General features: G+C 42.4%; 1 protein-coding gene across 2 annotated transcripts in view; it reads right to left on the minus strand.

Annotated features, from left to right (window-relative positions):
- Positions 1 to 14,259, minus strand: part of RSPH9 (radial spoke head component 9) — a 39,409-nt gene that overhangs the window by 6,562 nt on the left and 18,588 nt on the right. The window contains exon 5 of one of the 2 annotated variants that reach the window (XR_010909297.1): positions 9,951 to 10,078. The exons of the other annotated variant lie outside the window; for it this stretch is intronic. The gene's annotated coding sequence lies outside the window, so the exon portion shown is untranslated. The remainder of the gene's footprint in view (positions 1 to 9,950; positions 10,079 to 14,259) is intronic. 2 annotated transcript variants of the gene reach the window in all.

The raw sequence follows: 14,259 nt of genomic DNA on the forward strand, positions 1-14,259 counted from the left end.
TGCCAGAGACGGGTGGGAATGCTGCAAACAAGATACTGTGCTGAACACTTCTCTGCTCCACCAACCACTCACTCTGGGGTGGCCTCAGGCGTATTAAAAATCTTCTCTCTTTGCCACCAAATCTATACCTTTTAATTCCCCATGTGTGTCTGAACTCTGGCCTGAAGCCTCTACTACAGATTCTTGAACACTACTGTAAAATGAGAGGTTCTTGAAACAACAGGCCCCTGATCCACTTAAAACCCTCTGTTCCATAACCCTGCTGCTTTGGACAGATTTCAAAAGTTACTGTTTTTTGTAGGGTGGAAGGGTAGTTTTGATAATAACATGCAGTTTAGTACTTACTTACTTAGGCGATCCCTCGTTGGACGAGTAAGATGGTCTTCCATCATGGGTTTCCTTGTGGGTCCGCATGTGGCTGTGGAGCCCTATTCTTGCTCTGCATCTTCTTCCGCAGTGAGGGCATTGGTTTCCAGGTGGAAGGCGGTCCCGGTCAGGGTTGGCTTGACGCGCCTTCCTCCTGGCACGTTTCTCTCTTTCACCCTCCACTCGTGCCTCCTCGAATTCTGCAGCACTGCTGGTCACAGCTGACCTCCAGCTGGAGCGCTCAAGGGCCAGGGCCTCCCAGTTCTCAGTGTCTATGCCAGAGTTTTTAAGGTTGGCTTTGAGCCCATCTTTAAATCTCTTTTCCTGTCCACCAACATTCCGTTTTCCATTCTTGAGTTCGGAGTAGAGCAACTGCTTTGGGAGACGGTGGTCAGGCATCCGGACAACGTGGCCTGTCCAGCGGAGTTGATGTTGGAGGACCATTGCTTCAATGCTGGTGGTCTTTGCTTCCTCCAGCACGCTGACGTTTGTCCGCTTGTCTTCCCAGGAGATTTGCAGGATTTTCCGGAGGCAGCGCTGATGGAATCGTTCCAGGAGCTGCATGTGACGTCTGTAGACAGTCCACGTCTCACAGGCATATAGCAGGGTTGGGAGGACAATAGCTTTATAGACAAGCACCTTAGTATCCCTACGGATGTCCCGGTCCTCAAACACTCTCTGCTTCATTCGGGAAAATGCTGCACTTGCAGAGCTCAGGCGGTGTTGTATTTCGGCGTCGATGTTGACTTTGGTGGAGAGGTGGCTGCCAAGGTAGCGGAAATGGTCGACATTTTCTAATATTACACCATTAAGCTGTATCTCTGGCATTGGAGAGGGGGCGGCTGGTGACTGCTGGAACAGCACTTTGGTTTTCTCGATGTTCAGTGACAAGCCGAGCTTCGTGTATGCTTCTGCAAAGGTGTTGAGAGTGGCTTGTAGATCTTCTTCTGTATGCGCACAGACGACATTGTCATCAGCATACTGGAGTTCTATAACAGATGTTGTTGTGACCTTGGTTTTGGCTTTCAGTCTGCTGAGGTTAAATAGCTTGCCGTCTGTCCGATAGATGATTTCCACTCCGGTGGGAAGCTTCCCATCAACAAGGTGTAGTATCATGGCGATGAAGATGGAGAATAAAGTTGGGGCAATAACACATCCCTGTTTGACACCTGATTCCACCTTAAATGGGTCACTTTGGGAGCCATTGCTGTCCAAGACTGTTGCCATCATGTCATCATGGAGGAGCCGCAGGATGTTCACAAATTTGCTTGGGCACCCGATTTTTTGGAGGATGGTCCAGAGAGCGCTGCGATTCACTGTGTCGAATGCCTTTGCAAGGTCGATGAATGCCATGTACAGAGGTTGGTTTTGTTCCCTGCATTTTTCTTGGAGTTGTCGTGCAGTGAAGATCATGTCCACAGTTCCTCTGGAGGGGCGGAAGCCGTTCTGGGATTCTGGGAGGGTGTCTTCTGAGAGGGGCAGAAGGCGGTTTGCAAGGATTCTTGCGAGGATTTTTCCAGCAGAGGTTAGAAGGGAGATACCTCGATAGTTTCCGCAGTCTGTCCTTTCCCCTTTTTTGAAGAGGGTGATGATGGTGGCATCCTTGAAGTCTGCTGGGATTTTCTCGGTCACCCACACTTTTTCTATGAGCTGGTGGAGTTGGTGTGTCCGCGCAGGTCCTCCCTCTTTAAAGATTTCTGCAGGGATCCCATCCGGTCCGCTGGCTTTGTTGTTCTTTTGTTGGCTGATGGCATTGCTGACTTCTTCCAAACTAGGCAGTGCTGCAAGCTCATCCCTGGTTTGTTGTTGCGGGATTTGTGAGAGGACCTCTTCGGCCACACTGGAGCTGCGGTTTAGGAGGCTTTGGTAGTGTTCTTTCCAACGTAGTGCAATTGACTTTTGGTCCTTCAGGAGTTTGGTTCCGTCTGATGAGCGTAGAGGCTGTATGCCATGGTTTCTTGGCCCATAGATGACCTTTGTGGCTTTGAAAAATCCTTGAGCATTATGGGTATCTGCCAGGTGTTGGATTTCTTCAGCCTTCTTTGTCCACCAGATGTTCTTGAGTTCTCTTGTCCTTCTTTGGACCTCAGCTTTTGCACTGGCGTAGATCTTTTTCTTAGAAGCACAGTTGATGTCTCTCTGCCATGTTTGGAAGGCTTTCCTTTTCTTGTCGATTAGCTGTTGGATCTCGATGTCATTTTCGTCAAACCAGTCTTGATGTTTCTTGGCTTGGTATCCAATAGTTTCTTCGCAGGCTTGGATGATGGAGGTCTTCAGTTTGTTCCAATGTTCCTCAACATTTTCGGGGTGTTCTGTGGGTAGATGGTTCTTGAGTGCTGTTTGGAGATGGGCTCGTCTGGAGGGCTCCTGAAGGGCTTGGGTGTTCATTTTGCGCCTTGTCTTTCTTCCTTGGAGTCTGCGCTTGGGGGCGATCTTGATAGCCATCGTGGATCGGATTAGCCTGTGGTCGGTCCAGCAGTCGTCAGCACCTGTCATGGCTCTTGTGAGGAGTACGTCACGGCGGTCTCTGGCACGTGTGATTACATAGTCTAAGAGGTGCCAATGCTTTGACCGGGGGTGCTTCCATGATGTCTTGAACTTGTTTTTCTGGCGGAAGAGCGTGTTGGTGATGACAAGGTTGTGCTCCACACATTTGGTGAGAAGCAGGATGCCATTCGAGTTGCTGTTTCCAACCCCGTCTTTTCCTATGGTGCCTGGCCACAGGTCGAAGTCTCCCTTGCGATGATGGCAGTTCTGCGTTCGGGGCGTTCACTGTCACTGTTGTCCATCAGTGTCCGTACGTTCCACGTACCGAAGTTCATTTTCCTTTTTTGGCCGCAGGATGGTGACCCCACTGGACGCGGCAGTCCAGTCAGGGATGAGAGAGGCAGACTATGTTTAGGGCACCTTTTCTAGCCCCCTCCCCGTGTGGGGTGAGCAGAGTGGGTCCTCAATAGGGCTGCTCAGTCGCGGATACAGCTGCCGAACTACTCAACTGCCTCGGACCTTGAGGTAGAACGACTGAGTCCGTACCCACCGCCCATGTGCCAGTCTGTGACTAGGGGCTTCCAGATTTCACAGTCCTGCCCCCGTCGCCACTCGCTGATCGCCATGGGACTTTGGTTGCTTGGTTTTTATTTTCTTTGGAAGACGCCTGTGCGTGGGTTTTTTTAATGTGTGGAGGTCAGTGCACAACTGAACAACACACAGTCTTCACAGATGAGGTTCCACTGGTGATGTAGTTTAACACAATGACCATGGCTTCTCAGTCTGTTGCAGCCTTCTTCCGCCTTCGCAGCCGTTGTAACATGTGTCATGTTATCCTCCGCCTGCTCCGCCGTTGAGGTCTTTGGGTCTTCGGACTGTGCTTGGTCTGGGACCTCCCCCGAGGCCACTCCTGGGAGTGCACGACTCCAGTTGTTGTGCCCACAGGTTCATCGGAACACGCAAGCCCCCTCACCACGACAAGGTGACAGTCCATCGAGGGGGATGCAGTTTAGTACAAGGGGCCTGTCCCAAAAGGTTTTATTATAATAATAAGAACAATTACTATAATAGTTTAGTACAAGGGGCCTGTCCCAAAAGGTTTTATTATAGTAATAAGAACAATCGACTTACATTAAAAGGACCTACCACCTAGAGAGATAGCAGAATTATACTTGGTACCATTTCACAATCCACAGAAAATCTATGACTTTTTCTGCTCTTAATTCTGTTGTAGGAATTACAACAGAACTGGTTACTTCATTTCTATGGCCATGTGAACACAACTACACTAATATTTCAACTGTTTCTATTTTTCCCTAGAGCATTAAACACTGCCGCTGTCCCAAAGTTCTTGCCAGCAATTTCTGAAGTACCATAATTCTATGTACCTTAGCAGGACTGAAACTCCTGGTGGATCTTAAAACAATGATTCATTTTACATCACTAGTGAAATGCAGAGTTTACTAGTGGCTAAACATTTTCAGTGATAAATATAGAAGTGGATCAACAACCCACAGCATCCACATTGCTTAAATCCAGCCATCTTTTGAGGAGGAATAAGCAGAAAATGCATCATCGATACATTTCTCCATTCTAGAGCAATCTGTTTTACCAACAAAAAACCTGGGTCTACAGCTACACAGGTCTCTCAGTATTTCATCTCTATATACTCAACATATACCAACATACTACCAGTCACCACAAAATATATCCAATTCAGACACTGCAGAGTGTTTCTGTACTTGCTAGGAAAGCACCAAGTGCTTCTTTTGCTACTACAAGTATATGTCATACAATATGCCACCACCTTACTGACTGGGAAGAAATACTAATTGCATTTAGCAGTGAAGTGACAAAGTGCAGTGCTATCCTAGCAGTCATATAGTGGGGAGCTTAGAAGAAAAAGAAAGTTCCTTGTGTTTTCTGTTTGTTTCCCTGCATTGTCAGGTTGGGTAACTGAAGTTGTGAAATGGCTACAGCTTTCCAACCAAGGAGATAGTATCCCCTCTATTGTCCATCATGAAAGCTAAAAGCCAGGAAAGCCATAAAGCCTACGGCTGAGAAAGACGGTATACAAATGTGGTAAATAAATAAAGCAGCCACAATATACCATAGTGTGTATTAATCAATAAAAAATGGCAGCTGACATATGCCAAATGTACAGCATTGCCTAAAGTCACATATGTAAGCAGTATCGGAGAGAAAGCATGTTTTTATTATATTGATTTTACCTCCAAACATTAGTTCCAAAAATATATGAGCTCTGAAATATAACTCCATAAAGTGATGCCCACTGGACAATAAGGTGAGTCTAATTTTATCTCTTCCAGAAACCACAAACATTTAAATGCCATAGTAAACACGCACCATCAAATATGGGAATTGCACTTTTGGGAATATTTTATCATTAATAAACAGGCCCTGGCAGTGTTACATACAAAGATTTGTTAGTTCTAAGAAAAATTACACTACAAATCTGATGCATGTACCATTAATTTTGTTCACACCCAACTGCTTTCCTTTTGAAAACGCAAAATAAGTAAAAAAAAAGAAAAGCAAAATTCACCCCAGAACATGAAAGAGCAGTGGTTCTCAACCTGTGGGTCCCCAGATGTTTTGGCCTTCAACTCCCAGAAATCCTAACAGCTAGTAAATTGGCTGGGATTTCTGGGAGTTGTAGGCCAAAACACATGGGGACCCACAGGTTGAGAACCATTGAGCTAGACAGATTCCTCAAGTCACCATTAATTTTACACCATAGAATTATGTGGAAGCTTTCTATTAGAGTATGTTTCCACAGGAATCAGAAAATATAAGGTTTTAATTTAGCTACACTATGGCACAAAACAACTTCTTAACATTTTAGAGGCCATGGTGATCTGTACCTGAAAAATTCCTAGATTATTATTTCCTGGGTTCATGAAACCCAACTGGTCACAGACAACAAATTAAAGGAGTTGTGTTGCTGCCTTCCTTATTTTGCATGAAACTGGATGTACTTGTAACATGATTGCAAATTTTCAGCTTATATAACTTTTTCCTAAATTTTGTCACCCAATAAATGTGCCTCATTTAAGAGTCATCAAAAAAGGAGAAACTGCTTTCTTCCTCTTCCAAATTTTAGATCTTCCCTTAACTTTCACAATAGCAGATGTTCTAGAAAAAAAAGAAAGGAACATTAAACTCACTAGCATGTTGATATTTTTTTTCTCCCAATGAAGTTAAAATATATGCCTTCTTATAAGAAACTGAAGTCACCTCATTAACCGAAACAAGCACTGTTCTTCCTTAAAAAGAAATAGCAACTTGGAATTGTATTCACATTTGGGGAAACACTGGGCCAAACAGAAAGATCTAACATAACCTTCCCTCCACTTCTGACCCTGCAATCCATTTGTGGTATTTCCAGAAAAGAAAAAGGAATACCATAAACACATTAGTACATAGCTCACCATTAGGTTTCACTTCATTTAGTTCAAAGATCTAAACTATATACAACTGTTTTGGGCTACATCCCACGTCATCCCTCTTCCTGGCCACTATCCAGCCCTACTTCAACCATCCCTTTTCCCTTTGTATAAGCATGAATCTGCAATATCCTACCCCTACCTTTACAAATCTTGAAGACATTAGCTACTTTTATTCTCTACTCACTTTTTCAGAGCACATTTAGAAATAATGGAGAACAATCTGCTAATACATGAGGGTTTTTTTCTTCATGTCAGGAGCGACTTGAGAAACTGCAAGTTGCTTCTGGTGTGAGAGAATTAGTCATCTGCAAAGGCATTACCCAGGGGGCGCCTGGATTTTTTTTAATGTTTTACCATCCTTCTGGGAGGCTTCTCTCATGTCCCCGCATGGGGAGCTAGAGCTGACAGAGGGAGCTCACCCGCACTCTCCCTGGATTCAAACCTCCAACCTGTCAGACTTCAGTCCTGCCGGCTTGATGTTGGTTTATTCGCTGCAACCATAGGTCACATACATCAGCTCCATACTTTCAGACTCTTATTCCCAAGGCACAGTTGGAGCACATCAGTTTCCCAAGTTTTGACATTGTAGAAATTGTGGTTAATGTAGAATCAGAAGAAAAGCTTCTCTTTGGTGTCCAGGAGTGCAGAGAAAGAAGGATACAAAACCACAAAGCTTGCTGAAGCTCATTCAGGCAAAAACTATGTTTTAATATTACCCATGACTATTTTTTGTAAAAGTTATGGATGCAAGTGAACAAATTCAGCATTTATTGTGGGGAGGATTTTTTTTAAAAAGATGACAGCAATTTTAGTGAGAACAAGTATCCACAGATGAGAAACAAACAGAGATTAATTCCAGAATTACAAAGACTAACAGTTGAGATGTGATGTGATGTGACAAGAGTGCTGGGGCAGAAGCAACTTAATTGGCCATACTCCAGAAAAACCTGTGGGGGTACAAAACTACAAAAGGGCAATTACTCCCCACAACTAATAATCCAATGTACCCAGCAGGAGGGAAGGATACGGACTGAAAACTTTATTCTACAACAAGGGAACAGAGATGCCCTAGGTCAAAGTGGGTGGGCATTTAATGGGAATTTAATTGTAGCTTATCCGGTTTGTATGATGTACATAAACTTGACTTCAACCTCTCTTTTCTCACCATCAAAAGTCTAAAATGGAAGGACAAAGTGGTCTGACAGCCCCTCTCCTTCTAAACCTTCTAGAACTGTAGGTTCTTGTGGGTTTTTTTCACCATGTTCTAGAGGCATTTCTCCTGACGTTTCGCCTGCATCTATGGCAAGCATCCTCAGAGGTAGTGAAGTCTGTTGGAATTAGGACAATGGGTTTATATATCTGTGGAATGGCTGGAGTGGGGCAAGGAGCTCTTCCCTGCTGCAGTTAGGTGTGAATGTTTCAGCTGATCACCTTCATTAGCATTTGAAGGCCTGCCTGAGCCTGGGAAAATCTCTTGTTGGGAGGTGTTAATCTGTGCCTGGTTGTTTCCTCTCTGTTGTTTTGCTGTTGTAATTTTAGAGTTTTTTAATACTGGTAGCCAGATTTTGTTCATTTTCATTGTCTCTTCCTTTCTGTTGAAATTGTCCACATGCTTGTGGATTTCAATGGCTTCTCTGTGTAGTCTGACATGGTGGTTGTTGGTGTGGTCCAGCATTTCTGTGTTCTCAAATAATATGCTGTGTCCAGGCTGGTTCATCAGGTGCTCTGCTATGGCTGACTTCTCTGGTTGAAGTAGTCTGCAGTGCTTTTCGTGTTCCTTCTAGAACTGTGCCACAAAGTTGTCTCCTTTCATTTCCTTTTAGTCCTATCACAACACACTATGGTTATTTTTCATTATTTCAGTTCTATGGATGTGTGCTCATGGAACATTTAGCCTTACAACAATCCTGCAAAATATATTATTCTCCTTTGGTTTTGGACAGAAGGTTGAAATTAAGACCATTTCATGGCCATAATGAGCCCATAGCTGAAGCGGGATGTAAAATAACACACTTATGCCTAAATAGAATTGCATGTTTCAACCTTCCAGTTTATTGGCACAGATTAATCAACTACAATAAAAATGTTAAGAGCAAATAATACATTTTATCCCAAGTGTAGTCAATGTGATCACTGCAGAATATAACAGGACATTTATTTCCTTGTGCTGGAAACTACAGTTCTATTAATGTATGTCAAGACATTACTGGGTTCTTTGTTACAGCATCACACTGCTGGGTCATGTTTAATTTATGATCAACAATCATCCCAATGTCCTTTTGACACAAACTGCTGCTAAACCAAGTATTCCCTATCCCATAAGTATGCATTTCATTTTTATAGCCTAAATGGAGAAGTTTGGATTTTCCTCTGTTGAATTTCCTTCTGTTACTAGTAGTTCATTAAACTGTTTTTAAAATTCTGTTCCAATTTTCCAATATGTCATCGACCCTTACCAATTTTGTATCATTTGCGGACTTAATAAGGATTTCCCCTCATTTTCTACGCCATTGGGGGGGGGGGGGGGACACTGAAATTTAGGCCGAAAAGCTCCAGCTGAGCCAGTTGGGTATTTTCACAATTTACATAAATTTAAATCTCAGCATAATTTCTTTTTAAAAAGTGTTTGATACAAAGAATGGGGCTATTGGAGAATGTAATCTGGTCTGCATGTGTAAGATACTGACCTATTCCATGCTTTTTGGACTAATTTGTGAAAGGAAATACTGCTATCCACCAGACAGTGCATTTCTCCAAACTTTGTTCTCTATTCAAAAAATGCAGAAATAAACATTCATGCATACAATGTACATGAGAATGTTCATAAATATTTTTAAAAATCAGATAAAATGGAATAAAATTACTCTTCAGCTGTGTTTGCAGAATCAAACAAATGCCCTATAACAAAACTGGCGGGATGGGGGGGGGGGGGCATGAACTATGAGCTAAGTTGTATACTGGGTGGAGAAATGCTTTCATGCTTCTATTTTTTAGGAGAAAAACGCTGTAAATAAAATTTCTGACACGATGCTGTAAAAACCCATGTCCCTGACCTCATTTGTTCTGGTTAGTAACTACAAAAGCAAAACATTCTGCTGCTTCAGAAGTGATGAATAGTCTCCTTCAGGAAGACCAGCCAAAATTTCAGAATACATATGGTCCCTGAAATCCTTCAGTGTTTGAACCCCCAAAATTATATAATAGTCTATTATATTCAGAAGGAAATTCATGAAATATAAGTGCTGGGTACTGTGGGTGGTCAGAAAATCAAAAGCAATCATTCTAATTGGCACTGTGCATGTTACTGCGTCCCAAAAGGATCAGTTCCAGAGAAAACGTCACACCTTGAGGGAACACCCGATGAAGTAGCAGCCCCAGAACCTACAGTGTCAATAGAGACACGTATTCTTGGCACGAGCAGGCCGAGTGTGTGGCCTTTGATAAGTCAAATCACAGGGGACCTCAATTTGAACACAACTGGGATGATGGTATTAAAAAAATCTTCTGAAAGACCAACCGGCCTTCCTGAAAATTGTGTGAACTCTAGCAGGCTGACAGTCTCCTCTCCATATCCACAGTTCAAGAGGTCACCATATACCACACACAGTCTGATTTCTCTGTCCTCACCTTACTGAAGAGTCCAAATCTTTCTCATATTACTTCTCTGTCCTTTCTTCCCAGCTGATACCACAGTGTCCCCTACTGGAAGATGGCTAGTACAACCCTCCAAGGTGTTGGGCAGTATTAAGCACAAGCTGCAAGGCACAAGCAAAACCACACCCAATTACTTGATACTTTGGCCACTGATCAGATCCATTTATCCACAGTCAAGGGAATAATTTGTCCTCCAGAAATGAGCAGCTACTTCAGCAACTGGTTTTATTATGTTACTAACACTTTATTGGAATTTTATTCTTTACTCAGTAACACCAAGGGCTGCGTGCACTATTTCTACATTTTGAATGCACAGCTGTCTTTTTTCCATTGCGAAAGAGACTAAAGAAACATCACTAGACTCTCTCCTCCACCTCTTAACAGCATCATTTTCTCTCAAACACCCCTATTTCCCCCTTATCCATTATAAGCTTTTTAGTTTAGTAAAGCAGCTTTGAAAGGTCTTGTCCCCATGTGGCTCTTGGCAGGCAGAGAAGTAGAGTGCTCTGGCTCACAGCTTTCACAGAGCTGTGGAGGTGCTGCTTAGTGTTAAGCTATGAAAGGAAAGGGCTCGGGTCACATCTGTGAAACGTTAGCAGAAAAAGGGAGGCTGGGTGAAAGTAGGTGGCCTGCACAGCGCAGCGCTTTGTTGGGTTTTGCAAGGCCACTTGGGAGATAGGTAACCATTTGTCTTAGAGCCACCTCCACTCCGATGATAACAGGCTGCCTTACAGTCTGCATACACTGGCTAAGAGCTGTAAATGCTTCTGCAGACTCAGGCCTCTTGAATATCTGGAGACAGAGGCCAATAGAGGATTAATAACTTGGGGAGGTGGCTTTAAAAGGGAATTAATTAACTGTGCTAATGCTTGGAGATAAAGCAGGTTCACGTCTCTTAGCCTCAATCCTCCCAGCACTCAGGACTTGTACATTGATCATGAAAGCATTACTAGAAGGCTTTATGTGAATATTCAAAGAAGCCTTTTAAAAGTCCTACTGAATACTGGGCAGAGAGAATTCAGTTTTTATAAAATGAATTCAGTGCTGGGCATCTTCAGTTTGGTTAATTCTCAGGATCATGGAAGAAAGAATGAAAAGGCTAACAGGCAACTCCTGGGAATATGATATAAGGAGCATTATCCTTACTGGTTTTGGACAATAGCTGGGACAAGTGGGAAATTTGTTTATATATAGTTGTTGTTACTATACTGAAATGCAGGAACAAAGTGCCTCTTCTATATCTGACATTTCTTGCAAACATTCTTCACTGTATGTATGTATGTATGTGTGTGTGTGTGTATGTATATATATATATATATATATATATATATATATATAATGGACCACAGGCCCATCAGTAAAGCCAATAGTCATTATAAATTTTCCCATCTCAGGAGAAGTGCAGATGTACAAGATACATCTACATGGTTTCAAGTAATACCCCTATCAGAGTTAGTTGTGTAAAGAAGCAGCCCTAATCTCACTAGATGCCACCAAATTATGTAAAGAAGCACTAATCCCACCGCTTGTCAACAAAATTATGTGAGGAAGTATTAATCTTCTTTATAGCCACTAATATTCTGTGAGGAACCTTCTTTTAGATATCAATTAAGCTGCCACCAATATGTTTAGAGACGCTGGTTTAGGTCTCTGTTTATCTTTAGTTGTGTTATGAGGTGACTTTGGTAGTGTGGAATGCACCAAGCATGACAGCAATCGAGGAGGCAGGTTTGAAATATAAAGAGAACAAGTTTTATTGTTAACAGAACGTAATTGTTGCAGTTTTGAGAATTTGAACTTGGCACAAGGCTTGATGTTACAAAATGGCTGGTTTGAGATACATGCTTCTGATGATACAATTCTACAAACTTCTTCTTAGTGAAGTGCTTATACTACTTCAGAGTTCCCTATTGTGAATGTCCACACTGTTTGCCCTATACTCGGAACAAACCACTGATCACCAGTCTTTCCTTACTGGCAATCCTGAAAACCCCCTCTGTTAGATTCCTTTAACCTAAGCAATCTAACAAGGTAACACCTTCAGCTCTCTTGCTGAAGAAATATTCACAAATTCTAGGAACTACTGAATTCTCACAGCTTCACAACAGAGCCCTAACTGGCTATCCTCTTCCCCGGGTCTCTTCCACCGGACTGGAGCTTAACTGCCACTTTCAAACCTTTTCCTCCTTAAGCTCCGCCCACCTCCTCTGAGGCTTTGTCTTGTCACCATGGCAACCTATCCCTCACAGCTAGGCCATGGCAATAAATGTAATACATAAATACAGTTTAATAAACACTCTATAATAAACATTTCTCTACACCTTCCCCCCCAGAAAAATATTTTTGCACATTTCTTAATCCTAGAATAGCAAAAATAATCCTACATAACATTTAACAATAAATATACATATATCAATTCTGAAAGGGAAACGCATCATAGTTAGGTACATTTCAACTATACATATATACAAACCTTTAACCTATGGAATCCTTGATAAGGCGTCCGCAACTACATTTTGTTTACCTGAAACATGTTTTATGTCAAATATGAAATCTTGTAAACCCAAACTCCATCTTAACAGTTTGTTATTGGTACCTTTTACATTATCTAGCCATCGTAAGGGAGCATGGTCTGTTTGCAAAGTAAATTTCCTACCCCACAAATACGGTTTCAGTTTCTTGACTGACCAGATAATGGCATAGCATTCTTTCTCAATTGTTGACATACTATACTCATTAGAATGCCATTTTTTACTTAAGAACAATAGGGGTCTGTCTTCTCCTTCTACATCCAATTGGCTTAGGACAGCTCCAAGCCCAGTATCTGAAGCATCACACGTCAAAATAAAGGGCTTGTCAAAATCTGGTGCCATTAGGACAGAATCTGAAGTAATGGATTTCTTCAATTGATCCATGGCAGTCTGACAATTTGGAGTCCAAATTACCTGGTTCGGGTTCTTCTTTTTAGTAAGATCCGAAAGAGGGGCTGCCAGATTACTAAAGGATGGGATAAATTTTCGATAGTAACCCGCCAATCCAAGGAATGCCCTAACCTGTTTTTTCGTTTTGGGCACTGGCCACTGGTGTATAACTGCCACTTTAGTAGGATCAGGTCGAATATGACCTCCTCCCACTAAATGTCCTAAATATTTGGTAACCTTATATCCTATCCTACACTTGGAAGCTTTAACGGTTAACCCTGCTTCCCTCAACCTGTTTAGCACCAGATCTAAATGATTAAGGTGATCTCTCCATGAATTACTAAAAATCCCTATATCATCAATATAGGCTACACAGAAAGACCCCAGTCCACTCAAAACACTGTCCACTAATCTTTGAAATGTGGCCGGGCTATTTTTTAGGCCAAAAGGAAGGACATAAAATTCAAATAATCGATTTTGGGTCCGGAAAGCGGTCTTGTGACGGTCTTGTGGTGCCATGGGCACTTGCCAAAACCCCTTGGTCAAATCAATGCTACTAATAAAGTTGGCCTTCCCCATCCTTTCCAGTAGATCGTCTAAACGTGGCATAGGATAGGTGTCCGTCTGGGTCACTTTATTTAACCTCCTATAGTCTACACAAAACCTAATTGTTTTGTCAGGCTTCTGCACTAAAACTATAGGTGAAGCCCAAGAGCTAACCGATGGAGCAATAATCCCTAGGTCCAACATTTCCCTAATTTCTTTTTCAATACATTCATTAATTCTCCCCGTAACCCTGTAGGGTGGAGATACAATAGGAGTAGCATCACCGGTGTTTATTCGATGCTGGACTCCTTGGACCTTTCCTGGCAAGTCCGAAAATATGTCCCTATATTTATTTAAAACCTCTACAACCTCTCTTTTCTGAGGTAGGGACAATTCTACATTCATATCTACCCGATCTACATTCCTGAACTGTTCACGATCACCCTCCCAAAAAGAAAAGGGACCGGATTCCTCTTCTGAAACAACAAAACATACATTTGCAGATCTTACAACATAAGGCTTCAACATATTTACATGGACTCTTCTCTCTACATTGGATTGTTCATCAAAAATATCATAGTTTATGTGGTTGTGTCTTCTGATGACCTTCCATGGTCCAGACCAATCCAATTGAAGCTTGTTGGCCTTGTTGGGAGATAAAAATAAAACTTCATCTCCGATGTCGAAGACCTTTGGCTTAGCAGTAGAGTCATAATAGTCTTTCTGTTTCTGCTGAGCCGCAAGAAAATGTTCTTGAGCAACGTCTCTAGCCAGCTGCATTGTTGCTTGAAGATCTCTTAAATACTCCGTCACTG

The sequence above is a fragment of the Anolis sagrei genome, chromosome 1 (genome assembly GCF_037176765.1).
Source record: "Anolis sagrei isolate rAnoSag1 chromosome 1, rAnoSag1.mat, whole genome shotgun sequence".
Classification (NCBI taxonomy): Eukaryota; Metazoa; Chordata; class Lepidosauria; order Squamata; family Dactyloidae; genus Anolis; species Anolis sagrei.